The following is a 21,855-nucleotide window of genomic DNA, read 5'->3' on the forward strand; positions in this document are numbered from 1 at the left end:
AGATCCCTTCAGTTTTACAGAATAACGATGGGAAGGGTACAAACCTCAAATGATATTTCAGCACTGGATATGATAGCAGCAAATTCCCAGCAATGGCATAAATCTTCAGTTTCCCATATTTAATCACTTTGCTTTCTTCAATGTTGCACACTAAAGGACAGAAGGGACAAAAGATTCGATAAACAGTTCTGCACCCTTTGTGCCCTATTCTGGATGTGAGTGTACGCTGCAGCAATCTGAGATGTCAAGTCTAGCTGTCAAGGCAAGAAAGAACAGAGATAAATGGTTGCCCTGTCGCACAGCCATGCTTACTGCAAACTAAGCACAAACATGGTATTTAGAGCCCTAACATTTGAATAGGTTACAATACACCTCCAAATGAAAGAAAGTTTCCATAATTAAGGGATAAAGAAGTTGACAGAATTTCTTAGCCTACTTGTATAACATTTTTCTAAAAGACAGAATTTGAGGGAGATTGGATTCACTTCAGCAAGGTATGCTGCACAGCGAATTGTCTGATGCTTCCCAAGTACATTTTGCCAATTTTATCACCAGTAGTAAATTGGGCGAACTTCTGAATTTCAATGCATGAGACTCCTCATGCGTCAAGATGAGATAATTCTGTGACTTGGATGATTACTTCTGAAGGCAAAAGGCCAAAGTTTTCTCCTTGAACTTTACATATGAATTGATCAAGTCAATGCATTTTATATACTTTAAGGTACCTCCCTGCTTTGCCTAGCCACATCAAGGGAATACAGTGGTAAAAAGCCATTTTCTTTCTACTTGCAGAACATATTAGCATTTGAGAGGAAAACATCTATAAAAGACCTTATAAAAGTCTTCAGAAAATCCATTAATCCCGGACATTTTGTCCATAGTTCCTTGCAGTGCTATCAGAGTGTCTAGGCTATTGACCTATAATTAATAGGATTTTTAAGAGTTCTGTTATGGTTACTCTTCAGGAGATGAGTGAACAGATGGATAGGATGGTCACCCCCTTGCTATAACCTTTGCCTAACAAAGCTGATTAATTCAGTCTTTCTAGTTGATAAGGCATCCAGTGTGTCTTTGTCTACAGATAATTAACTAAGATACAAAGCAGAAGGAGTCAGAGGAGGTGAACAGCAAAGTGAACTCTCTAGGCTGAATCCTACAGACTGGGGACTAGCAGCAGAGGCGAGGTAAATGATACTGTAAACAATAAGTCAGTACACCACCATGAGTTAGCAGAAGCATTCATGAGCAGAGGCACAATATTACAACCTAGAAAATAACAAAAAAAAAAAAAAAAGCAGACAGTGACCAATGCCAGAAACTATAAGCTGGAGCTCTCACATGGTGCCACCTCTGCAGTCCAGCATTTCACTCACTGCTTATTACACTTCCCAACACCTGGAAGCCACCTGAAAATAGTCCTCCAGCATTAGGTGCCCCTGAGCATGAGGCATACAGCTGCATCTTTGCCCTGAGAGGCACAGGGGCAGGCCCAGAACAAGCAGAGAAGTCAAGCAAACAGTGTGGTAGCTGCAGATGCCCTACAAAGCCCCATGGATATGGTGCCCTCCCTTCCCCATTTGCTTTTGTTTGGCTGCTTGGAGCATTTCCACAGGCCCACTCCAAACGGAAGGCTAGCAGCTGTCTGCCTTGCCTCATTAGATGTGAGCAGTAGAGGTTGCCACGATCTACTACACTTAAGACATTCAGAATCTCCCAGACATAATTTACTCTTAGCTCCTTTCAACCCCAAAGCAAGCTAACTATGAACAACAATGATGGGAAAAAAAAAAAAAAAAAAAGAAGAATTCAGGCCTGCTAAACAAACCGAAGTAGAACAGCTGCAATGGGAAAGGAAAGGAGGCCAAGTGAATTAAGCCTCCCATGTTCCTTACTTAGCCTGCCTTTCTTTTCTCTCCCTAACTTCCAGCTGAATATAGTCCTTTACTGCTGTTCCTCATAGCTTGCAGCTGCACAGCTCCAAGCCTGCCAGGAGACTCAGCTCTCTTGTCAGTAGTGGGGAGGCTGCGGTGCCAAGGCACCACAGTGCTACCCCTACCTGCTCCTCTGCCCCTCCAAAGCAGCGTCTGACTTCCTCAGCATCTTCCCAGTTTGTCTCTGAGGCCATGCCAGTGCATGCCACTGTGTGCTCGTAAAGCACTTATCTTAAACACAATAACTTAGGAGGCAGCCTCAGCCACCACTTTTCATCATGAGTCTTGATGCGACAATAGGCTAGCTGGTATGCTGCCTCACCTTGCAGTGAGGAGCAGAGGGAACATCTAATTCCTTCCTTGTCAGAAAACTGGAGGACGAAACGCTTTTCACATCTTCTGTTTCAGACTAACACTTCCAAGTGTTGCACCTTACAAGTAGCTGTGTACAGGTTTTCAGTTTGTTTCAGAAAGAAAAAAAAATAAATCTTTGTGCCAGAACCCCAGCTTTTTTTTAAGAACATAGGCTGAAATTTTATCAGCACTGAAATAAGAGGTTGTGCAAAAGCTTTGGGCCAAATTCTCAGTTATAACTATTGATCCAGCTGTGAAAGGGCACTACAACTACCCGAACGTCTGCCCTGGGATTGCAGAACTTTGCCTGGGGGAACTCCCAGAAATGTCTCCGTATTGATAAGGCCACCCAACTCCAACCCCACTGCATGCTCACACCTCGTCAGAGAGACAGGAAGACACAGCTCTCTTCTCACAGGCTAGTTGTCAGATTGAGGGTTCCCCTGGGGCAGCACCATGCTGAAGCCAGCTCACTGAAAACAGCAAATTAAGGTCAGTTCCTGTCCCAATATTTATTAAATATATTTTATTCTCTTTCTACTTAAGCTGAACTACATAAGCAGCCCATAGCAGAGACCAGAAAACAAACACTCTGAGCCACTGACCCAAAGGACACGCACAATCCCTTCCTATGACTGACCCTCTGATATAACTTGCCTCTTTTGAGAGCATTTTTTTAGAAGCTGACGGATATGGATTCATTGCCACGCAGGCAGAGAAGAAAACTGAGCTCAGGTGTCTCTTATCCTAGATGAGCACTTTGAACATGGAAATAACATAAAAGAAGTTTATAACAGCACCAGTATCCAGTATTACAGTTATAGGTAGCAATGGAATCTCACCTTAACCATATTAGATAGATAGATGATAGATAGATAGATAGACAGACAGACAGACAGAGTTATATATATACAAACATATTCAGGACAGTATATAGACTGAAATTCAGGAGAAAGCATTTCAAGAAACGTGCATAGTTAAGCAATCTTGACCAGTCAGTTATGAACATTTATTACATTTCTGCCTAGTAAGTGTGCTTGCTCTCTTTATTCAATAAAGCTGTGCCACTGAAGAGGCTATTCATGTAAGCACAACAGCACTATTTAGCCCCATCATATTCCTAAAACTCCTAGTAATCATGGTATAAGCTTGAAAATCAGGGCTGACTTGGATATTTATTAGTACAATTATGTTTGCAACCCATCATAGACTAAACACAATTTTTGTAGCAATTTTCAAATCATTAGCACACTGTTTTAGTAACATCTTATCTCAGCTATTAGACAGGCTGTCCTTAAATTGAAGTCATTAACAAACATTCCATTACTATATTGTTTTGCAGTATGCATTCAGTGTATTGGATAATTTTGTAAAGTAAATAGCCCCTGCATATGAAACAAATCAACATATATCTAGAAAATGTAATTATAAAGCTTAACTAATCTACTTCATTTTGTATTATATAAAAAATATTTTCAACTTTTATATGAAGTAGCTTCTAAATAATAGAATTTATTGTACATGATTAATTATAGCAATGATGGCCATCTATCTGTGCTAAAATATGACAGTTTAATCTTCTAAATCACATCAGGAATGAAACAATTCTGAATCCAAGATATCTCTTTATAGGTTCTAAGTACAGCTCATAAATTACTATGGCTTTTAAATCTCATCTACATTCATAGAGCGGAGAGGCAAACCAATACAATATTCAAGACTGTAGTCTTCTTTGAGTAAAATTCTTGTTCATTAATATATTTTTAAGGTGTTTTCACAAGAACAATGACACGTGGATAACTTCCTCTTAAAGAACAACTTCAAATGCCAATATTTCATAGGGCAGGTAATTTTTATCCTTTGGAATTTTTTTATGGAAATTCAACACAGCGCTTTAATCACATTCAACTGTCATCCCTCTCAGAAGGATCAGTCCAAGTATCACGGCTGGGCACTCCCTATCCCCAACAGTTACTAAATTTTTCTCCTTCTCCACTTGAAATTCCTAAATCTACAGAGAGTATCTCTCTCTACCTCTCCCAACCTAATAGACTCAGAAAAAGTGTGACTTTTTGAGGGGAGGTAAGAAAGGCAGGCTGGTTAGGAACACAGTAGCTACCTGCTGGTGTTATGCTGTTCATGAGTTACTGGGGTTCTTTCACAAAGGAAGGTACCAAAATGAAAGAATATTGTCACCAGTGAGCTGGCAAAGATGATAATGCATGTATATGTGGGAAGAGCTTTATTTCTTCCCCCCCCAGGCTCTGCCACACAACGTGTAGGCCAGTCCCGTATCATGGCACTAAGGTCAGGCATGAGAGCAGGAGGCCACCTTTCCTCTGCTTTCTGCTTGGCACTATGTTCAATAACATGTTAGCCTTTCTTCTTTGTGATTGGCATGTTGGTATGTACAAGGCAGGCTCATAATGCTTCTCCAAGCAATGACCTCAGGTCTCGAGACAAGTTGCCACGCCATTACTGTGTAGGACCTGCCAGCCCTGAGATGTTGATACTGATTAAGCAACCTGAGTGACATCTTAAGCCAGGCCTGGTTTTGTACTCTAAAGTAACCTAAAGAGCCAAAAGGGCCTAAGGTGTGATGGGTGCTGATGCTTTGCCTCATCTTGCTCCTCTGTTCAGCATAGTCCGTCCTTCAGGCTTCCTCCTAATCAAGGTCTTAAGAATTTCTCAGATGGCAGCTTTGCTGGAAGATAAACCTCAGGTGTTTCGTTCCTGCCTTTTGTGCTAGCATAAAAAGTTTATGCAAAAAGCATGAATCTCGCACCTATCCCAAACTGAAACTTTCTCTCTGTACCAGTGTTGCTTATTTCTGCCCATCCTTCCAGCTCTGATTCAAACAGAAGAGGAGCCCTCACTGACTGAAACCACAGGTAGCTATGCAGCTATGCTCAGGAGAAACCAGCCCTGATGCATAGGACAATGTCTCAGGGTACTCTCTCTAAAGTTGTGCCTACACGGCAATTCGTTGATCAGCTGGGAACCAGGGAAGTTTGCAGAGAGATTGTTGTTCAGCAAGCACAAGACAAAATAAGTAAGCATCGAAATTTGTTGCTTTCACTTGAAAAGCTCAAACCTGCCACACTAGAAAAACTTATGTTTCAGTCTCATCAGAATAATGTTGAATAATATCTGTATTCAACTAATCCAATAGCACAAAGTAGAGCAGCAGCATATTGCTGTTGAGATGAAAAAAAGAAACATCAAGCAGTGGAACAATAGTAATACATGGTAATAAAGACCCCATATTTCTTGGTGTACAGGTGAAAGAGGAGCAAATGCATGAGAAGAGGCATCCCTGTGTATGCATTTCTTCTGCTTTTCTATTCCACAAGGTTAGTGGCAGGGGAACATGCGGGGCAGAGCTGGCATGTAGGGTGAGCCAGGTAGGAGCGAGTTCAGCACAGGTGGAATTTGCTAGCATGTCTGCACTGTTGTCTTTGCTTGCAAATCTTTGCACACACACTGCTCGTGTGAGAAAGGCTGGTTTAAAGATGAAACTGGACAAGGTTTTTTTTAGCTATGGCAAACCTACTTTGCTTTCCTCAGCATTTTCTAAGATTGTTCTTCCCCCATTGGATAGTGTGGCTGTTTTGGTGAATGTTGCTGTCAAGTCCTATGAAAAAGAAGCATTAACTGAAGATCCAGTGTGAACAACAGAAGAGCAAAAATTATAGAAAATTTCAATAATAATGACTACAGGAGATGTTAAACAACTGTGCCACTGGCTTTTGTTCTCCACTCCAACCAACCACAAAAATGTAAGATCAGTTGGAGAAATAACATTCACCACACAAATATTTGGCTATAAAAACGATGAGGAAAAATGAGTTTTTGCACCAGCAATCCTTATCAGAATGATGCAAAGAAAGTGCTCTGTAAGAGCTTGTTTTATAACTCTTCAAGTCCTGCGAGCATCACTATGCCTTATGTGATGCGAAGAATGATTCTGCAGCTGCATATCAGAAGAACAACTTTCTTTCATTTTGATCACTTCTCAAAATATTTTAACACACACGTCATTCTCAGTAAGACTCCTGTCTGAAAGTTTTGGTTAGATATAAATTTTCACATGAATCAAATTATGTTTCCCAGTACTAAAAGCTGAAATAGCTCTCAGATGTCACATTTCTATTTCCTGTTTTCTTCTCAAAGGTCAGAAGAACTAATAGCTTTATGGATCAGTTGGCCAACAAGCAACTCCTCTCCTAAATTTTCAGGAAAAAAATAAAAATAAAAAGAAATCTGTTATGCAGAATGCCTGAAGGTAATTTGCCAAACACAAAAGAAAAAAAAAGTTTTGTTCAGAAATGTTTTTTTAATGAAATCTAATTTTGCTTCATGAGAGGTTTCCAAAGAGAATAACATTTCTGGGGGGGGGGGGGGGGGAAGAATCTCTTTAGTGTTTTTATTTTGCTGTGTACTTTTATTGTTTTCAGCAGTCTCCTCCAAGTTGTCCCTGATTTAAAGCAACTGCAAAGAAAGATGTGACTGTGAAAAAATGGGAGAAACAAAGTGAGGCCATGAGATGAAAATTAGTTTCAGCTTCCATGTTGTAATCTGCTGTGGCATAAATTCACAGTAATTCTTATTTCAACACTCTATATACAGCTCCCCCCACCAGGAGCATCCTCATGAACTCTCAACAGCAGCAGAGGAAAAACAGCAAATTAGCCAAGGGGACGCAGTCAGGAAACAGACTGGAAGCACGCTGTCCTCTGGACAACCCCTGTTGTTCATTACCATGTTGGCATATTCCCACAAGTAAGATTTTGTGTCAAGAGAAACATTAGAAATGGTATTTTACTTCTTTCTTCATTCAGTTTTAGGCAGAACATTTCTCAATCCAAATAAAAGTAGATGGATGTTAATACAAGAATTCATTCTTCCAATTAATATCACGTGATCCATTTCTACCTTATTTTATCTGCTGTAGCCAATGGACCTAGGGAATCCTTTTAAGCAGCAATTTGGAAAACTGCCACAGCTCCCATCTCTTTAGGGATTTCCTGATTTTTTTCCCTAGTTGTTCCCACCTAGCATCAGTTTGAGAGATCAATATTGTTATTGCAAAGGTTGTAACATCTCAAATTTTATGCTTGGCTAGAGAGGCTCCCTTGATTTATTACTCTAAAGATAATGTATCAGCTATTAAAACTGTTGTAGCTTAATCAGATATACTATCTCTTTAGTTTATTGGACACAGATGCAGGAATATCATGATAAATATCCACATGCCTGGAATAATCCCGAATGAACCATTACACACAAACGTACTAAGGTTATCTAATGATGTAAGTACAGTATTCATTCTCGATTTAGCACATTTTGAATGCCACTAGTGATCTATATATTTACTAAATGAATTACATATAATAGTCCTCATGCTGCTGTTTCATGGGATGCCATTTTTCTTGCTGAATCTTTTGAAACTTTTCCTAATGTCACTATCAGCTCTGCATTATCCGGAATCTCCTCATCTTTGCTACAGTGTTCTAAATAGTTTTTGTAATTATCTATAGAGAAAAATACATGTTGTACATTTTAGAAGTTATAAAATGCACATCACTTTTCAGAACTACATATTTTTATCCAGAGGAGATGGAATTTCCACCAAAGTATAACCTGAGACCAGAGGAGTCAATGCTATGATAAAATGACAAGGGAGAAAGCATATTTTCTCAAGTGGGATGAACACCTCTGGACATCAGTGTCTTCTGGCCAGCTACATGATAGGTCTAAATATTGTTAATGCAAAGAATTTGTAAAAGAAAGAAGATACCTACTCAAATTTATCTATCCTACTATCAAATTTAAGGTCAGATGGGGACACAGGGTAGTCTAAACAATTAAAACAACTTGGTCTAAAGAGACTTCAGAGGGATGTGCAGATACGACAGGACTGATGTGGAAAACTCATCGTTTGAACATCTGGAGTGTGTCTGCAGTTCCAGTATCTGCTACTAATCATTGCACCTTTCTCTCCCTCTGCTTCCATTCAGAATTATTTACACAATTCACGTGTGGAATATGACGTACCAGGACATAGCACTGTTAACAAATAATTCCTCATGAGAACTGTCTGAAATGCAGGTTGTCCAGATGATGAGTAGAAATCGTCATTGTTTGGGGTATTGGATTTCAGATTGACATGGAATAGAACCACAGTGGAGTGTAGTAGTACTTCAGGACATACCTCCCCCTGTCCAAAACCAACTCACTAGCAAGCCCCAAGCAAGGTCGTAGAGGTGTCTACAACAGCAGTGCTTAAGGCAGCCCCACTACCAACCACACAGAAAAGATCTGGGAGTCCTGAGTTCCAGTGGTGGCACTGGGCTCCCCACTGGTTGACATGGTGCTGGTACTCAACCACCACATCAAACCAAAGTCCCAGTGCACCCAGACTCCTCAGAGATGACATACCTACTAGTGAATGTGGCATCTCCACCAAGCCATCATGAGTGAGTCAGGTTTTCAGAAAATTCTGTCTTTCATTAATCACGGATTTATCAAAACAAACAAACAAACAAAAAGCATTTTCTGTCCACAGTTTTTTTTTTTTTTTTTTTTGTCAGAAAAACTGTCAGACACCATTAGTCCCAGTGTCACAGGGGTTTTTGAACTTTGGTGTCAAACAGTGAACAGATGACAATGTCCTCACACCAAACCCAGGATCAGATGCACATTACTTGCAGTGAACAAGTGCTTGCAAGACTGCTATATTCTGCACTTGCAAAAGACATCACTGAGGTATCAATGGAAAAGATGCTATCAGAGACTAAAGTAGCAGTGCATATTAACATTATTGACCTGCAAAATTGAGAGATCCGTTATCATTTGTAGGTAGCTATAGCCAGGAGGACCTGAAGAATAGCAGCTTATTGGAACTGTCACAGGGGAAGATAGGATCAAATGACATGGTGTACTTTCATACAAGGATTACTATGTCCTGACAAGTGCTCTAGGAAGACACTTAGCATCTACCTTGATTCAGGTACAGTCTCATTATCAAGAGAGATGAAGTGGCCTCAACTCTACAAGGGCAAACAAACAAACAAACCCACAACTGTGAAATATATTTTTTTAACAAATATCTTTAAATGCCAATGTTGCATATTGTCTTGACATTTGAATCTTTCTGCAGGTGCTGTTTCAAAAAAGTCCCTGCAGAATTAATAACACATAATCACTAAAATAACTTTTTGCAAGTCCCTTGAGTATCTGTAATTAACATGTTAAGCTGCACTTAAAGAGAATAAAGTATCATTATAAACATAATAAATCATTTCATGTTACTGAATTATTTGTCTGTAAAATTACCCAGGTAATTATCTAAACTTTACTAATAAAAGGTTTCACTAACTACCACTTATACAGGATAGAACCAATGCATTGAGCTTTCATGTTCAAATACAGCCATAACGCAAAACACATTGCAAATGCTATTGTCATCTTAAAATAAAAACTGAGGTATACATGCTGAGCTCAGTTAATTCTAAGGCTGTATTTTTGTTACATAGGGGTGTTGTTGCTTAACCCAGCGGGAAGCTAAGAACCACACAGCCGTTTGCTCACTGCCACCCCACTTGCAGTGGGATGGGGAAAAGAACTGGAAAAAAAAGAGGTAAAATTTCTGGGTAAAACGTCTGATAGTTTAACAGGACAGAAAAAGAAAGGAAAATGAAATAAAATAAAAATAATGAAAAACTGACATAAGTGATGCACAATTTCTCACCACCCACTGACCAATGCCTAGCCAAACCCTGAGCAACGGTAGTCCCCCACCCGTACACGCCTGTCCAAGCGCCCCCAGTTTTGCTGTTCAGCATGGCGCCACACTGTGTGGGACACCTCTCTGGTCAGCCTGGGCCAGCTGTCCTGGTTGTGTCCCCTCCCAGCTCCTGGTGCACCCCCAGCCCCTCGCTGGCAGGGCAGCGCGAGGAGCAGGAACGGCCTTGGCTCTGTGCGAGCACTGCTCTGCAACAACTGAAACCATCCATGTGTTATCACCACTATTCTCATCAAAAATCCCAAACACAGCATTGTGTGAGCCTCTATGAGGAAAACTAACTCTATCCCAGGTGAAACCAGGACAAGGTTGCATTTCTATACTGACCTAACTAGAGGCAGGCAACTGCATTGTAAAATATAAGAAAGGAACTGAAATTTTCACAGAATTGTAACCAGCCAAGGCGAATCTTAGGCCTAAGATAAAGGGTTGGAATAGAAGAAAAATGATCTGTGGCACATTCAGTCAAGATGTTCATACCGATGTGGCTGTATTGGTTTAAAATCACAACCTTTCTTCAGCATCTTTACAGCCTACTTTAAGCCATTTGCAGGGTAGTAGAAATTTTTATGCTAATACAGATGACAAAAAGTGGGAACTAAAACTGACAACAACATGGCATTGCCCAAAGGGCTAGGACCAATGCTTAAGCAAGGGCTTTCTAAGTAGCACGAGTGGCTGATCATATATATGCCACTGCTCTGAGGGTAATGAAAGCTGAGGGTCTTGTTCTTTCTAGAGCTGAGTCAGATACGTGACCCAGAGGGGATGACTTTAGCTCCAGAGCTATGGATTAAATAGTCTTACACTAAATAAAACTGCTGTATGATCTCATTATAGGTAAGATGTAAAACCTTTGGGGGTTTGGGTTTCTTTCCTTTTAAATCATGCCAGTAATGACTTTGTCACATCTAGATCCTGTTGCATATGCAGGATTCAGACATGCACTTGATACTGTGGCCCCAGGTTCAGCCTCAAAATCAAGTGTGCCACACATCAGCTGAGCCACAGAAACTGCTGCCAGCCCACAGCAAATACAAACTGAACTGACTGAGGTAGGTTGATGTGTTTCACTCTAAGTGCCAAGTCACATTTTCTCCCATTTGCAGCAGACTAAAAGCTTGCACATGGACAGCTAGGATGCTACAAACATCCCCTTTAGGGCTACCTCAGACATAATTCAAGCACACCTCTAAAACCTGAATCATTAGAGCACATCAAGAGAGAAACTATGTTTTATTCTCAGCTTGTCATTTACAAGCTGCAGAATCACATTTTTTTCCACAAATCTCACTTCCATTTAGGTGACTCACTAGGAATTAGGCACTGAAATACCTTTGATTTTCTGGCTCTGGGAGCCTACCTATTCCTAAATTTCACGAACAGGCTGTTGACCTCTGAGATGTTCCAACCTCAGTTGCACAACTCATAAATGCACTGTCTCACTCCCTTCTGATTCTTCAAGCTTTGACTTCTCAAAATACCACATCCCAAAGGCAATACTGGTAGCGTTAATATTTTCTTGTCCAGCTGATGAGTTATTAGGATGCTTAAGACTTTGCCTAAGAGTTCTTGGACTCATTTCTCTCATACCAGATATTCGAGGTGGGGTATCTGAAGTGGGAATTACTCAGTCGTTCTGTCTGAAGGTGTTCCATTTCAGGCAAAACATTACCTGTCTTTATAGCAGGGGAGAAAGCTAGGATCTGAGTGCCAGCCTCCAGTGGGTTTATTGTGTAGACTGGGACACAAAACTAATGTCTAACGAAAGACTTAGACAAAGCACACTTAAAAGAATGCATCTCCCTGCTTATGAGATTCAGAGGCTTTTACATTATTTAAACACAGAATTGGGAATCTTTGCTTTCTTCTTTAATTTTGCATCCGCTGTATTCTAAGTTTTTTAAACAGCAGATTCCATCACATGAACCACGCTCAGTTCATTAACAGGGTTAGAGAGTGCATAGATCCTTACCTCAAACTACCACTGTGATAGTAAAACTTTTTTTTCTCATTAAGTGGATTGTAGTTCTGGGTTGTATTTTCTTTTTTTTTAATCAGCCTGAAGAGCGCATAGGAAAATTCAGCCTGAACAAGCTGTAAACAATTGAAAGCAACATCTTGTAACATAAAGCACTGCACAACCTTGATTTCAAGAATCACTACTTCAGATGAATAAAATTATAATCATATATAGAGTTACACAGGTTGTTCTTTTTTTCATCCTTTGGGTTTAAACCACTTTATAACAGAGGACTATCAGAAACACTAGCTTTACCTCAGCTAGAAAAATAGTTAAACTCAGGACAGGCTTAGTTACCTTACAACTTCCAATCGAGCTGTAACCTCAGAAAAGGCTTGCTAATTAGCAGTGATCCTGCTCCCACCCTCAGGAAGGGAAGTGTGACAGGTAAGAGCATCACTTCTGAAACAGTGCTGAAAACTGGAAACAAACTGGGGTTCTTAGACACATGAGCATAATTTAATTTCTTGGAGAAAAAACTCTAAGTGCTTGGAGACTGAATAGGATCCTACTCCTTCCTCTTCCCTTGGAACAGGGAACTGAAAGGAATCACAGCTTCACCTTTGTAAGGTTTGGGCCCCCAGTTTTCCCCACTCAAAGGTATTTTTCTGTCTTGAAAAGCATAAGAGATGGAGGTGGAGCATAGTAAGTAGTGGTTTGCAAGGAAGGTTATATTTTAAGAATAGCAAGTAGTTTGTATAGTCCCAGCTGTTTGCGAGCTCACCACATCTCAGAAACCCTATCTGAGCTCAGAGAAACCTATGCAAATATTTTACTGTATGCCAGAAGCATCCTGGAGAGCTACGCTCCGTTACTGATGCAGACACATGGAAGGGATTTTTTGGGGAAGAGAAATCTTGCCATGGTGACAGGATTATTGGAGCCATGTCCTTGTGCCTGTGTAGCCCCCAGACTGCTGTCCACATCTGTGAGAGAGGGGAAACAGCCCTCTCTGAGGGCAACTGCCAAAGCAATTTGCCTCAATTGTATTCATAGTATTAGAAAAGACACAGGCTTGAAATCAGACTCTCCTATCCAGCACTGCCAAGGATTTCTGTCATTAAAATGCATGAGTACAGGACACTGAAGGTCTCACTCCCATCTACGTGCTTGCTACCTGGCTCCACCAAATCTGTGTTTGAGAAGTAGCATAGAGCAGAACAGCCACTAACACTCCAGGTACCCTCATGAGCTGTTTTTCAATAGAGAGGATTATGCAGTTACTTCAAAAGCAGGATTGTTTTATCCAGCTGCTGCTCATTAAGGACATTTGGTGCAGTTAGGTAATGCATTTACTCGCTGGTGTCAAGCTGATAACTGCCTCCAAACTACCTGCCTGTCTCTGAGCTGTGCCCCAAAACTGGTGCATTATGTTGACTGCTTCCACCTGAGGCAGTAGAAAAATGAACACTGGCACACACCAAACAAAGACACCCACCATTTAGTGTAGCTCCCTGCATTCCATGGCCTAGAAAATGCCAGGGGCATGAGGGTTAAGAGCCTCTCTGATAACAAACTGGCCATACTGAATTCTTCAGTTGCACTGTTGTGAGCTATATAAAAGTGTCTTCTAGATTACAAATCTCCATAGGTTATGCTTTTATTATAAGGAACTACATTTACGCAGTAGGGGAATTTGAGTTGGAAATGTGACACTGCTAGTAAAAATGTGAACTGGAACAAAAATTACCCAGGAAAGAAGCACCTTAAACCTTTCATTTCAAAGAATCTGCACTAAGCCTGAAGAGAGCAAATAATGAGCAATGAAAGGAGTCTTTGTTATGCTGTGATTTCAAAGCTCTGCCAAAATGTCAAATAATCCATTTAATCAATCAGAAAATTAAAGAATGTGGTAAATTCCCAAGGTAGTTTGAGGTTTTAGCTGTGTCAAGTAATTCAGCTACTGCATAAAGCTTATGTCACAATAGCAATTACTTAATAAGTCATTTTTGTCTAACCACATTGATGTAAAAATACAATTTAGTTTTCAAATTATTTGCAGCTGTGCTCTTATTTGGATACAGCATGCAATACCTCAGGAGATGTTTACATTTGTCACTTCAAGCACAGCCTTAATTTAATTTTTATCACACTATATCCTTCAAAAAGTTCCTATTATCTCAACACACTAAGAAATTGATTTCTTAAAACGGATCTTCATGAGATAATAAAAGGAAGGGAAGACACTATCTGTTGATTCACATACAAGTTTCATTACAAACTTGTAATACCAATACCAAGACTATCATTTGAAATACAGATTCGTTATGAAGTTTGCATTTCAAATTTGATGATTTATTTCAGGACAGAGTTTAACGCTCTTGTGAATCCTAGATTATCACCAGTTAAATTCTAGAAATGTGAAACAGGCTGCACTGAACATTTCTTTATTTACATTATAAACTGTGTATTTTTCTATTCTCCTCAAAGGACAAATTTGACAGACTGGTTACAAATGTAGACTTTTGCTTCTAACAATCCTAATAAAATTATAGATTAGTTTTGTCAATGCGAAACTAAACACAGGTATTTTATTAAAGAAAAAGTTTCAGTGAGAAATTAGATTCAATGTATTAGTTTAGAAACTTGAGAATACTTTTATTGTCAGCAAAACAATTCATTACTACTGCATAAAAATTACATAGTTCAGCTTAAGGTTAATAAACCTTAATTTTAAATCAGACTGTTTTAGATTTAGTTCTCTTATCTACACATTTCCATACAGATTTCCAGGAATTTCTTTCCGAATGCTACCTTGTTTTAGTGGCGAGAGATGTATTTTATGCTTACCTATAACAATACGGACAATATCTGTTTTTCATCCTCATCTTTTAAAAATTGAAATGCTGACACAAAAGAGTCACAAACTCCATCAAATATATATCTACACTTCATTTTTTTTTTTAAAAAAAAGCATTCAGCACAGCAAACAAAGCCTGACCTGCGTTCATGACAGCAGGTGGTGAGTGCTTTGTGATCCTGCAGCCTATTAGCATGATCTCCTTCAGTGGCCGAATGAATAGGGACCTTCCTTTCAGAAGCCACAGTGAGTTTCACAAAAGCGTCTGTGCAGAGGATGGCTGGAATGAATCCAGAGTCATGCAGCTTTCACTAACCCACTGATCCTTTCTTTGGCACTCTATCTCCCCTGCTTATCTACCTCTCCCTGTTCCCCTGCCTCGTGTTTCCCAGGACAAAGACTGGACAAAGACTAGCATGAGGATAGCAGAAGTATCCCACAGAAACGTATTGAAATGGGCCCTAAGATAAGAAGGTCTTGGGGTATCTAGGACTTCCACTCACAGCTTCTTCAAAATTTCAAGAACTTTGACCAAAGAGAAAGCACCAAATTTGTATCTGTACTCTGACTACTGTTAGTCTCCATATTTCATCAAACCAGGACATCTGCTCATACCTCCCCTTCCAATGTCCTGGAGCATAAGTGCTTCCAGAGCCAAAGAACCAAGAAAACACCCTCCTCATTGCACTTCCTTGTTGGGGCAGGAAAAATTAGCATACAGAGTAGGAAACATACATGAAATAAGAAAAAAAATCCTTTCTGTCCAAATTGTTTTAGGAGAGAAATATTTTTTTCTATGATTCTTCTAGTTCCCCTACTTGTTAAAGTTCCAAAGGTATCCCAGTTAATTCCCTCAAAATACCATTCCTAGTTGAGCAAATCAACCAAAAACTTAGATCCAACCAAAGAATTTTTATTTTCAATCTGGAAAAAAAAAATAATCTCAAAACATTCAGCTGTCCAAGCAAGTAATGTAAAGACATGCAACATCTTTTAGCTATGGCTGTTGCAAACCAGAAACAAATACCACCTATGTTGACAAGGGAGAGAGAAATACGAAAACTCATGTAATGTTGGCCAGATGGTGAAGTTACGGGCAATAGTTTGTAATTAAAAAGCGTGTGAGAGAGAGAGATTTAAAGTAATTCACTGTGTACAATATTTCTTAAGAAATCAAGAAAAAATAAGATATTTAAAATAAACATTAAACTTTGTAAAAAACACTTGGGTAGTAAAACACCAGGTTGACAAGGTACCTTCCAATCTAATTAAAATAATGCTGAAAAAGTTGATCAGGAAAACTTACTTTCCTCTATATACATAGACCCTTCCACCCCCACAAACCTGCCTATTTTTCCAAAATCCAGCACAAGGTTGTGGATGAAGTCAACTGATGCTGACATCAGCAAGACAAAGGTAGTGCTAGGAGAATAGGTAAGTGTCACTATCCAGAAATAGTATCTCCAATTTTTAGGCAGCTATTGCAAACCTCTCTTCTTTCCCCAGTGGCATGGCGTTCCCAACAGTTAACAAAGCCTTTTGTACATCCAGATTGAATTGGTGTAATTTATTCTCCATGTTGCTACCCTTGAAGACTGTTTTAAAGCACTAGCTCCAGCAGAAGAAAACTGCCCTTCATTTTGCATTTCTGGCCTTGGAAAACATGTTACACTTGTTTTCAAAGGCTTAAATCCTTTCACAGGTGACACTCAAGCTGTTTTCATTGTCCTAGTAAAACATAAAATCCTGCTTGGATTTGAGATTGCCAGAGGTTGCCTCTCCTGAAAGCTGGTATGTTACCTAAGACAGTATTTTGAGTAGTGCCAGGTATAAGTATAATGTTGTCTTACTCTTGACTCAGGCTGTTAATAAATAAAGAAGGTACACAATATGGACATTTACAAAATATTCAACAAAGCAGTGACTTTAACATTTCATCTCTGTGACAAGACCTTGCTTTTTTCTGTCAAGTGACTACATTTTAAACATATACACACACACGCACTTTTTACTCAAATTGACACTGACAAGAAAAATACTCTCTTTGCCATCAAGGCAAGGTGTCACTTAAGGCTTGATTGTCAAGCTCTTATAAAGATAACACATAATTCAAAGAGAGATTTCTGGTATCATGTTGCAGGATTTGTAAAAAAGTAAAAAAAAAAAAAAGGGGGGAGAGGGAGAGGGAGAGGGAGAGGGAGAGGGAGAGGGAGAGGGAGAGGGAGAGGGAGAGGGAGAGGGAGAGGGAGAGGGAGAGGGAGAGGGAGAGGGAGAGGGAGAGGGAGAGGGAGAGGGAGAGGGAGAGGGAGAGGGAGAGGGAGAGGGAGAGGGAGAGGGAGAGGGAGAGGGAGAGGGAGAGGGAGAGGGAGAGGGAGAGGGAGAGGGAGAGGCTCCACCCTGGAAGAAGGGGGAAGGAAAAAACAATTAAGGTATAAATAATGAAATTTTACGGAAATAGAGTAAAGGTATCTACAGTATATCTGGATGAACCACTACAGAGAAAAGAAATCCCAAACCAACTCCTTCACCCCCAATAACAAAAGAAAAAACATCAGATACCCAAAAACATAAGTTGTGACTACTCCAGGACAGGCCATTGCTCACTAATTCATGGATTAATAAATGGTTGTAAAAATGGTTATAAAATGAGGTCATCAGGAGACACACCAAGAAAAGGTACCAAACTGAAATAGCTCTGTTAGGCCATTCTGGTGCCTAGTTTACAGGGATATAACAACCTTAGCATTATTTCAGGGAATTGCAACCTTCCTGTCATTCTCTCCATATATTTCAGTCCACTACTCTGTGACTTTAATTTGTAAAACCAGAGCACCGACTTTTTAAGGCAGTTTCAGAAAGCCATGCTTAAATTTTTTAACCTTATCCTATGTTTCATTAAGCAAACGGGACAAAAACTGTTGGCAAGATGAAACCTACAGCTTTGCTGACTGGCCTTTTATGGCAGGCATGAACTAGTCTTGCTAATGCTTCAATGAAGGTTTGCTCTCAGCAGACAGAAAGTGCTATAGTTACATTAGCACAATACAAAGCCAAGTCTTGCATTGTAACCACTTCACCCCAGAAACACAAGCACAAGCAGAGTAAACCCTCTTCAGTGACCAGAAGGTCAGGTGGGCACCCTGCATAGTTACCAGAGGTGTGGGAAAATAAGTAAATTTTTCTTCACTGGGCAAACCTTCAGACCATGAAAACTATGTACGTTTTTAACATCTCGTTACTTTGCACTACCAAATGTCCTCCACAAAAAGTATGGGTATGACAGTGGCCCTGGTGATAAAATCTGCCTTTTGAAATTCAGTTTTGTGTTTCCTCATTGCATTTTCAGATTAATTTCTGATAGAATGCACAATACTTGATAGCTTCTGCAGGCCACTGCAGAACCAAAACTACTATGGGAGAATGAGTTGGATTCTCTTCAACAGTTAACAATTAATAAATTATTTACCAAGTAAAACCAGTATAAATTCACTGAAAGAAATGGCATTGCAAAGAAAGCAACTTAGAAAGATTAATGGCATTGCTGAAACTGAGGACTTAATTTTTGGTCAGTAGAGCCCTTCCAAACTGTTATTGGCATGCAGGAAAAGAGCTCAGCTTTCCTTTAAGATCCCACCTTCAACCATTTGGCTCGACATTTAACAGAAGTACTTCAACTTAGAGAACATTTGACTCTGGAAATAATTTGGAAACAATATACAGTACTGAAAAAATACTCTTCAGGTGGAACTGTAGAGTACTTTTCAAAGCATAGTCTGCAGTAAAGATGAATTTCATATTATTTTGGAGTGATAGATTGCAGTTAATCTGTATTGTTATCATTAAACTGGGAAAAATGGAGAGAAAGAGTACAGTAGAACATTTGAAACTATCTAAAGAATTTTCTTCCAGGTTTCTGGAAAGTAATTACCACATCCAAAGCAAATATTGAAAACATTTGGGGGCAAATGATGAAGACAATTTTTATCTTAACCAAATACAAAGTTGAAAGACAAGACCAGTTTATTCTCTTGGCAGTACATCCTGGATAGTCTTGGAAGCAATTCTGTTAAAACATACGAAGGCAAATACTTTGCCTTTTAATAGAAGTTTGAAGCTAACTTATTTTACAAGGTTTTAGATGTTTTAGTTCCATTACATCGGCACAAGCAGGTATTTACCATTCGTGTAAGCCAAAGTAAAACTGAAATAATTGCCACACTATGTCTGTGAATTTGATCAAGGTTAAACTATTCTGTGTACTATTTGATTTAAACTACAAATTTAAACTTAGAAAAAATGGGAAATATAATTCTTGCCTAATTATTGTTGGGGATTTTCAATAGATGATGTCCTGAGTTACCCTAATGAGAAAGCACATTTTAACAGACAAAAAAAAAATCACACAGGAGAGAAATAATAAAGGAGTCCAAGTACCAAAAATCAATGAAGTTTTATTAGTATACATTTCAGAAAAAAATACAGAATGAAAATTGTAAATAGTTGTATCAGAACAAATAAACTTCCCGAAAATATTCCCAAAGGAAAAGAGCCAAACAGCTGCAGCAGTAAGGCAATATGTGGAATGGCAGCACTGCAAGGACATTGTCAGAGATTGTTTTCTGCCCTCAACACTGTCAGCCTTTATCTCAGTTACAGAGAGAGAAAAGATTGTGCACTTTCAGCAAGAAAAGTAAGCAGGGAAAAGAAAATTCTTTGTCAATCCCCAGATCATCTCTCAGATTTGCTCTTGAACATGGAAATAAAGAACCTGGCCCGTGTGCTAACAGGTTAGACCTTGTTTTTTTTTTTCATTCTTAATTTTCAAACAATTACAAATTAATTAGTTTTTACTTGTATTCATTTTGGCCTTTTTATTACCTGTATTAAATTCTTAGCTTAGTGTTTCATATACAGTGTTATCTTTAGCAGAAAATGAAAGATGTGTGAACAGTTTAAACACTGAACACTGATGTAAAATGGTTCAGCTCATTAGAAACTGATTTCCTCTCATCAAACTACGTGGGTGAGGGATGAAGAAACAAAATGCAAAACATGGTAGTCAACGTGGTGACATACTAAATCATCTTCCAATCATTCTCAAGAACTCTACAACTACAGCATGCTATCCTGATGGCCCCATCTGAGTTGATGATTTTTCACAATGTATTTCATGGCTTCCATCCCTACATGAGACTTTATTACTATCACATAGGAATAAAAAGCCATAAAACACTAGAGTGAATTTATCTTGATCAGATGCAATACTTATTTTCTTCACATGATTTCACCACCATTCCAAAACTAACCAATAATTTCATGCTACATTACTGAACATTTTAAACTACATTTCAATGACAAGAAACACACTGAAATGGTTACATCACAAATTAACAGAGCTTTAGCCTTTAAACACATTCCTACCTACGAGAATCAGGAAACGATCACAACACACAGCCATTTAATCCACTGATAAAAGACAGGACACCACAGAAAAATATCACTTCCACATACATCTTTCAACACATAAGGAAAGACGAGAGACAAAAAAGAAACTGGTATAGGTTAAAGCTTTGAAAGCACCACTACCAGCATCTTATTAAAACTCTTTGCCATAGTAGCTTCCTGGCATGCATTATAACAAATGCAGAGACCATCACTAAGAAATCTTTAAGACATCTGAGCTTAAGTGAAGAAACAAAGCAAAATTCCCTACCTATGGCACTGAAACAGCTACTACCACAGAGCTGCTAGCTAATATGGCTCACTAGTCCCTAGGACTGCTACATTCTGGGCTATGAGAGATTTACTATAGTTCCAAAGTCCTTTTTCTCCTGATCAAAGACCAAATGAGACAAATTATAAAATGCCCTTATTTTCTTAGCCAGACTATGATACTGAGTCCTGGTCTGAAAACAGTTATTTATTAATGTAATTACTATTCATCTTCTTATTACTACTAATTGGCCAAGTTGAAACACAAGTCTCTACGGTCATTGAAAAGTCAATACAATAATTTAACTGCCATTTGAAAATAATTTTGCTTATACACTTGCAAGCAAACTAAACTGCATCAAAAATGTCTTCTTAATCTAAAAGCCTCTACTTTACTAAAAATATTTTACATTTTCCTGGCCATGTACTTCACTGGCATGATACCAATATTAATTCTGATGTACTGTTGACACTAGAACTAAAAATTAAATCAGGTTTGATTTATATACTGCTATCCTTTCTTGCCTACCATAATCCTGTTTCTTGCATAATATAATGTTGATAGCATAGAAAAGAGCAAGAAATCACTAAATGAAAGGAAGTGCATAAATAAATTCAATTATCATGCATAAAACATGCAAATGATTTAAAGACTGCATATGAAACTCTAGTTTATATTCATTAATCTCAGGTTGCACTTTTGAGAGAGAAAGAGACACTAATTGGGTCCAGATTAATGCACTCCCAAACCTTCCAATTTGTTTTTAGGTGAAGGTTAAATGAGATGTGTTAAAATAAACACAGCTGCTCAACTCTCCAAACATCTTTCATTTGTGGGAGAAGGTAAAAACTAAAAAGCATATTGCAGGCTTAGTGTAATAGCATTTAGGCTTTTCCTGAGCTCCTCAGAACTGCCACTTATGCATTGTAGCTTCCCCACCCCCACCCTCCAAAGAAAAAATTTTGTGCTGAAAACTAGTCCAAAAAAAATCAAGCTAGTCATTTGACACAGAGAACAGGGTGGGGAGCGTTTGTGTTTGTCTAAATCCTGACGTGTTTTCCTCCCTGCCTTACCCCAAAGAATGCTGTTGTGGGACCACCTCAAATGCGATGTAGTTGCTGTAAAAAGGGGCTTGGCCCAACCTAGCATGTTGTTGTGGCTCAACACAGTGGGCAACAGGGACACACGAGAGGGCTTCAGGGCTCAGCTTTGCTCACCCAGTCAGCA

The 21,855-nt window shown here is 39.1% G+C and overlaps 1 protein-coding gene across 8 annotated transcripts in view; it reads right to left on the reverse strand.

The window, feature by feature from the left end:
- The window catches only part of LOC310902974 (uncharacterized protein), a 145,592-nt gene that overhangs the window by 46,848 nt on the left and 76,889 nt on the right, over nt 1–21,855 (reverse strand). For all 8 annotated transcript variants that reach the window (XR_014587176.1, XR_014587177.1, XR_014587178.1 and 5 more), the window contains one exon: nt 45–150. The gene's annotated coding sequence lies outside the window, so the exon portion shown is untranslated. The remainder of the gene's footprint in view (nt 1–44; nt 151–21,855) is intronic.

This window comes from Anser anser (genome assembly GCF_964211835.1).
Source record: "Anser anser genome assembly, chromosome: 1".
NCBI classification, from domain to species: Eukaryota; Metazoa; Chordata; class Aves; order Anseriformes; family Anatidae; genus Anser; species Anser anser.